Source organism: Phyllostomus hastatus, unplaced genomic scaffold, assembly GCF_019186645.2.
Source record: "Phyllostomus hastatus isolate PE091 unplaced genomic scaffold, TTU_PhHast_1.1 phas_contig_196, whole genome shotgun sequence".
NCBI classification, from domain to species: domain Eukaryota; kingdom Metazoa; phylum Chordata; class Mammalia; order Chiroptera; family Phyllostomidae; genus Phyllostomus; species Phyllostomus hastatus.
In genome coordinates this window covers 6139887-6147490 of record NW_025333709.1, presented here as the reverse complement: position 1 = coordinate 6147490, position 7604 = coordinate 6139887, and positions in this window count along the sequence as shown.

Genomic DNA, 7604 nt, shown 5'->3' with positions numbered 1-7604 from the left:
ACCCTGTCTCCCCAGCTTGCCTTGCCCTTCCCAAATCTGCCACTCCATTCTAGGGTCCACATTTGTACCTGAAGAAACAATGAAACCCACCTGCGCTCTCAAGTCCTCCGCCTTTCTGGAGACCTGCCCCTGATGACGCTGTTCTTCCGCACACAGTTGCAATGAGGTGCAGCAGGCCCTCGGTCGCACCCCAAGCGCACCCATCGGGAAGACGGCCGTGTTCCACGTGGCCAAGTGAGAGGGTAGGAGGCAAGACTCTTATCAGACAAACCTGGCTACAGGTAAACCCTGGCTCTGCCATTCGCCACTGTGTGACCCGAATCAAATGAAGTTACTCATAGTACTAGTCATAGGGTTATTGTGAACCTTAAAATAATTGCATAAAATGTTTCATCTGATATCTGTTATGGGCTGAATTGCGTCCCTCCAAAACTCATATGCTAAAGTATGAGCCCCCTCAGACCCCCAGTATGTGACTGTATTTGAAGATAGGGCCTTTAAGAGGTGGTTAAGTTAAAACGAGGCCATTAGGGTGGGTTTTAATCCAATCTGATGGGTGTTCTTCCTTATAAGGAGAGGAAATTCAGAGGCACAGACCAACACCAAGGATGCAGGCACATCCAGAAGAGACCACATGAGAACACAGCTAGGAGACGGGCGTCTGCAAACTGGGACCAAACCTACCTGCACCCTGATCCTGGACACCCAGCCACCAGAACTGTGCAAACACAAATTGCTATTGTTTAAGGCACCCAGTCTGTGGCATTGTAGATTATTTTCCTTCCAGCTTTACTGAGTTAAGATTAACACATAAAATTGTGTGTGTGTGTGTGTGTGTATGCACACACACAGTGAGATATCTTTTTTTAAAACACTTTTTTAAAGATTTATATTTATTTATTTTTAGAGAGGGGAGGGAAAAAGAGGCGGGGAGAGAGAAACATCAATGTGCGGTTGCTGGGGGCCATGGCCTGCAACCCAGGCATGTACCCTGACTGGGAATCGAACCTGTGACACTTTGGTTGGCAGCCTGTGCTCAATCCACTGAGCTATGCCACTGAGCCAGGGAGATATCTTGATATATGTATACATTGTGAAATGATCACCACAATCAAGTTAATTAACATAGGCATCACCTCACATAGTCACCAGTTGCCTTGTATGCGGTAGGCATATTTGAGATCCACTGTTAGCAAACTTCACGTATACAAGACGGTATTATTAACTGTAGTCACCGTCCTGTACATTAGAGGTCTCCAGAATTAACTCACTGTGCATAACCAAAACCTCTGTCTTTTGATCAGCCTCTCCCCCGTTTTCCCACCCCCCAGCCCTGGCAACCCACTCTACTCTCTGCTTCTCTAACTTGGACTCTTTTAGATCCCACAAGTCCGTGGGGGATCATGCAAGACTTGTCTTTCTGTGTCTGGCTGATTGCGCTTAGCAGAAGGTCCTCCACAGTTATCCGTACTGTCACTGCTGGTCAGATTTCCTTCTTGTTGAAGGATGAATAATAGCCCATTGTGTAGATGCAGTACATTCTCTTTGTCCATCTGTCCTTCAACAGGCTATTTCCATGTCTTGGCTACTGGAAACAATGCTGCAAGGAGCATGGGGGTGCAGATATCGCCCCAAGAGACTGGTTTCACTTCCTTTGGGTAGATAAACAATTAGAAGGGAGATTATGTGGTTTTTAATTTCTTCAGAAACCTCCATACTGTTTGCACAGTGGCTGTCCCGATTTCCATTCCCACCAACAGTGTTCAGGATCCCAGTTTCTCCACCTCCTTGCCAACATGTATTATCTTCTTTTTGACGATGGCCATTGTAACAAGTGTGAAGTGATTTCGCATTGTGATTTGCATTTCTCTAATGAGTAGTGATGTTGAGCCCCTTTTCACATATGTGTTGCCCATTCGTGCGTTTTCCCTGGGGAAACATCTATGCAGTTCTTTCCTACATTTTTTCAAATCAGGTTATTTGGGGTTTTGTTTTGTTTTGTTTTGCTATCGAGTTGTTTGAGTTTCTTTTATATTTTGCATATAACCCTTTATCAGATGTGCTCGCCTTCCTCTCCGATCCATGAAAGTCTAAATGCATTTGAAAGCTTGGCTCACATTCTACCCCCGAGGGGAAAGCTTCCGCTGGGAATCATCTGCGCTTTCTCCACCACGTCCCCGAGACCTGCAAACAGAGTCCAGAGCCCTCAGTCCACCTTCTCTGTGTTGCTGAGCACAGGGCCCCCCAGGTCAGCTCTGATAGGACAGAAACAAACAAAACGCAGAGCTGCAGCCTGGAGCAGAGACGAGGGGAGGCCAAGGTTGCTACTTATATTTGAAAACTTGGCCAGTAGAAGGCAGGAAACCCTTTCACAGGGACAGAATTCTACCAGCCCTTCCAAGAACCATGCACCCTGCAGGCCCCACGAGGAAAACCCTCCTTCTCCAGGACCTCAGATGCTCCGCCTCTCCGCCTCTCCGGAGGGAAGAGGAAGCGAAGAAGGCTTCCTGAGGGAATTGACAGCCCCATTCACCTCTGCAGGGCTGAAGACCTGGGCTGAAACCGTCTTGAGCAGTAATGCAGAGAAAAAACTGAAGAAACTCTGGGTGTCACCAGAGACAAGTGGCAAAAGCCTGGAGTTCAGTGTGCCCTGCCCCTACACACGCCGGGGCACCGGGGACCCAAACGTGAGGCAGGCAGCGTGCATCACGCACAAGAGACAAACCCCATAAGCACATGGCCCGCATTTCCATTTCAGCCCCATTGCTATGTAACTTTCCTGGGCCTCCGTTTCCCCTTATCCAAAAACAGAGTCCCATAAAGTGACATTGGGTTCGTGCCACGTGTGGGACACTGGGCCCTGCGCCAGGCAACAGGATTAAATGGGGTTCCTCTGCACAAAACTCTTGGTTCAGAATCCAGCACAGGGTCAGTACTGACAACAGTAAACGGCGGTGCTTTCTAAGGAAGACGTCATCGCTATAGCCTATGGTCAGATGGGTTAACAGGGTTTTTACGTATCAGAAAGCTAAACCACCAGCTTTCCTCCCCACCAGCTACAGGACCTTGGCTAAACTTCTGAAGCACCTGGGCCCTCACTTCTCTGATCTTCCAGACATGCACAGCAGTCTCTGTTCCCCAAGGTCATTGGGAGACCCCCACGGCATCCTGGCAGTGAGAGACCGTGAGCTTCATTGCACTACGAGTGCGGGTGCGATCATCCTGATGACTGCTCCGACCACCGGGTGATTTTCTGCCCCATCCCCACAGTGCATGGCCAGGGCTCCGTGTTTACGGGAAGGGGAGAAACACCCTCCGCCTGCCCAGGGGTGAGTGAGGCCACGGGGGTAAGCTGTTATTGCGTACTCTGTAATTCCGGGCTCCGGGCCTTATCAACTTGAAGTTCAGAGGACACCAATCAGTCACACGCTAGAAAGGTCAACGGAGCAGGAAGTGGGCCCCAATGCACAGAGCAGTCTGCCTGCTCCCTCTGGCCATTGTCACACCACGCTGGCTGTGAGGAGGCCGGTCTGGTTAGAAGGTTGTCACAATGACAACGAGTAACATGGGGGGGTTCACCAAACAGTGGGGGGGCAGCAGGAGCGTGGGTAGAAAGGGACTCGTGGATTTTAGAGGCACATATAAATGCACACTCTGGACCCTGCTTAAATGTCACCTCCCATGAAACCTTTCTTGATCATGCTGTCTAAAATAGCCCACATCTGTCCAGTAGAGCCTACCTCTGCGTCTCAGTTTCCCTTTATAAAATAAAATTCCATGATTATACATACCTCTTTTAGGAAGGTGGTGAGGATTCAATGCATCATACAAGTAAGTGTTTACAACAAGTGTGGCACAGAGAAAGTATTTAATACGTGTTGGCTTTTATCAATATTATGACTACGTTTATCTAATCACTATTTCACTCTAAGCGCTCAAGATAGTCTGAAAGTATTATCTTGGTTATCTACTGATTTACTAAGTTGTCATCCGACTTCACCACTAGATCTTAACCTCCCCAAGAAGGGATCCGGCCCATCTCCCCCACAGAATGCTTAATCAAATCAGCTGGCTGGAGGAAGGAGTGATTTAATGAGTGAAGAAGCGAAAAGGCACCCACCACACTCATTACACTCAGCTCTTGTATCCCAACAACTCGTGAGCAGGACAAAGTTGCTTATCTAAACATTAGGCATGAAGCAATAGTGACTTTGAAAAGGGCGAGTGACTTGCCCACATCAGAATGTGGGTGAGCAATGGGGCTGGCTCTATGCCAAGCACCATGCACAGGCTATTGATGCATCTTTCACCCTCTGGTCACTCATTCCACAAATATATGTTAAATTCCTGCTCTGGACCATGCACTGGGCTCCCCAGCCCCATCCACAGCGGGGAGCAGTCTTTAATCCTGGGCCCCCACTGCACAATCTCAGCACGCCCGTAAAAAAGCAAGACCAGAGCTGACCAGAGCCAACCTCACCATGAGAGGCGGGTAGGGGGCCATGGTTCTCCCCTCCTCACCCCCAGAGCAGGTTCTGAAGTGCCCAGAGCATGGTTGGGTTTTGTAACACCTGATTGCCCCACAGATGACTGTCGTAGCCAGAATTCAATCGCCCCCAGGACAAGGACATCTGGGTTCGGTTTGGTCAGCCTGCAAGCTCAGCGCGGCCGCTTTGTTTATTCCAGCGGGGTGAGGGTGCTGATAAGCATCGCCACCATCAGGACTCGCCATTCTGGACTTACATTCATTTCCTAATCAGTCATCACATTGTGTTCGAGCTTAATACTGACCTATTGTGTTTAACGCCACATTCCCTGCAAGAAGCTACCGCTGCCTGTGGCGGCGGGAACCAGCCAGCTGCTGCAGCAAGCAAAACATACTTAGATTTTAAGGGTTTTCCCCTTTGTTATCTAGGAGTTTTTCATTGTGTTCAAAAATTGTCTCCCTCCTTTTCTCTCTCTTTTCCTTCATGGTTCTAAAACAACCCAACTTACCTAAACCAGCTCTACGTCCAGGCTATACCTAGGCTATTATTTTGCTCAGCCCTCCCCACCCCTGCAGTACACACACATATGCACGCACACCCAGGCACGCACGCACATGCCCACACACGGTCACTGTGTGACCTTGGGCCAGTCACGTCCCTCCACGCCTCCATTTCGTCAACTCTAAAATGAGGAGGGTGGGCCAGCTTATCCCTTCCTGTTGGGAAACCTCACGGTTCTAATTTCCCATGATTTTGCAATGAAAGTCACCCGCACTGCCCGAGATGGAAGACACGTTTAGAAATAATTCACTACAACACGCATTTGTGTTCAGCGCCACCTCGTTTTTGCCACAGCTACACACCACGTGTTCCATTATTTACTCAACTATTTTTCTGGAAGTGGACTTTTTTACTTAAATGCAGGCACCTCAACAGGAGCATAAACAGAAAACCATAATCATTTGCCACAAACAGAATTCTAACTAAAGGAAAATAGAACCACCTAAGAAAACGCCAGCTGGATGCCATTGCCCACCCAAGGACTCTGGCCTGCTATCTGACCCTGCTTGTTGAAGGGGCAGCGTCGTCGCAAGTGTTAAAATATGCTAAAGGCATGCTTTTTTTTAAATTTTATTTTAATCATTGTTCAAGTACAGTTTTCTCCCTTTTACTCCCATTCCAACCCACCCACCCAACCCTCCCTACTTCCCTCCCATTACCACCTACCCCTAGTCTTTTACCATGTGTCCTTTAAATTTGTTCCTGTAAACCCTACCCATTCTCCCCTGAAATTCCCTCTTCTCTCCCCTCTGGTCACTGCTTGCACCAAGGGAGACGTTCTCCTTGCCCTCCTCAGCACCAAAAGGACTGCAACTCCCTCCCAACGGGTGTTGCTGTCATTTAATACAGAGCTGAATGCCATCCAAGCCCCCCCAAGAACTTCACTTTGGGCAAAGTGACCATCCAAAGCTCCAAATTGTTCATTTCTCCATCTTCACCAACACATTCACCCGCGGGCATTGCCAGAAAGCTGGGGTGAGAGAAACAGAAACACACACCGGGGAGCCCACGCCCAGAATGCTCCAAAAGATTCTGTAAACAGTGCAGCGCCTTCCTGGGCACCTACTCAAGTTCAAAGCTCTAGGAACCTTTGGGCATGTTCAATATTGCTACCTTTTCTAAAAAAATCACTGCCCATGCGCCACAAAGACCAGCTTCTACTGAACACTGAGGGAGTTCTTGGGGTGGCTTCCCTTACTCTTGTTCCCCTCTTCACAGGCCCCGTGTAGAGTAGGGACAGGGCCGTGCACAGGTGTGAGAGAGCAGACACGGGGACTCGGGAGCTACGGGACGAGAAAGAGAGCCGTAGGGAAGGCATGCTCCCGTTTATTTAGTATGGTGCAGGGAAGTAGTCCAAGGTTCAGCTTCGGATGCAGTTTGGCTTCCAATTCCAGTTCTATCATTTTGCAGCAACACAAACTTGGGCGAGTGGCTCACCCCTGTGACCATTCACCTCCTCCTTCACTGAATGGCTCTGATGACACATCATGTCTCTGTGTCATGAAGACGGAAGGAGGTAAGGCAGGGCCAGGGCCAGGGCCAGCCAGGCACACGGGATAACACCAAACTCGTTCTATTCCCTTTTCAGCTTCCTCCCCCCCCCCTTTGGCACCATTCACAGAGGCCCCAAATCCTCCTTCTTCGGATTTGTTTGCCTGATTGTTTGTTTTTGCCTTCCCAAACCTGAGTCTCCTCTGCAAAGTATGAGAGAGAGGGGGAGAGAGATCTGTAAATTTTCATACTTTAAGAGTTTTTTCTGCGACTTGATTGTGGAAAGTGATTCACAGGAGCAAGTGCATGACAAGAAGGGGCGGAGGGCAGAGGGAGGAAAGACTTCACACCCGCAGACCCAATACTCGGGCCCTTTGAGTAGTCATTAAACGGCCTGTTGGAAGCTTCGAGTCCCCCCAAAGTTTGGGGGATAAGAGAGGAACAACGTGAATCTAGAAAATGTGGTGCATTTTATGCAGAGGTCTGAATTAGAGAATTTTTGGAAGGTTTGCCTGTGCAGTCAGGGAGGTGGGGCAAGATGAGAAGAAAAGCAGGGAAACACTACCCCCTGCTGTCTGGATGGCAGATAGCAGCATAGATGTTAAAAAAAAAATCCATGGTTAAATAAACAGACTCTAACCCTAAACATTTGCAAAGGATTCACTAGGTGTACACGCTTTAATGTGGTAAAATGCATTTTCCATCTGAAGTTGCCTTCACAGGTTATAAAAATGATCAGAGAACAGAGGATTGCCCTCCAGTGATTATTTTTTCACCGGGCAATTTGTTATTTATTTGAGCAGGAAATACATGGACATGAGTTTAAACTCAAAGCAATGTCAAAGTTGTCAATGGAAAAAATATTACCCCTTGTTTCCATTTCTGCCTTTCTTACGAAGACAGTGTTATTGGATTTTTATGTAAACACAGCAAATATAACTACATAATCTTTTTTTTTCTTCTTTCTCATAGCAATAGTTAGCTATTGCACCCTGTTCTACATGCTTCTTTTGTGACCTAACACCATGTCCCAGAGATCTTTCCCGTTCAGGACAAAGTAAGCTT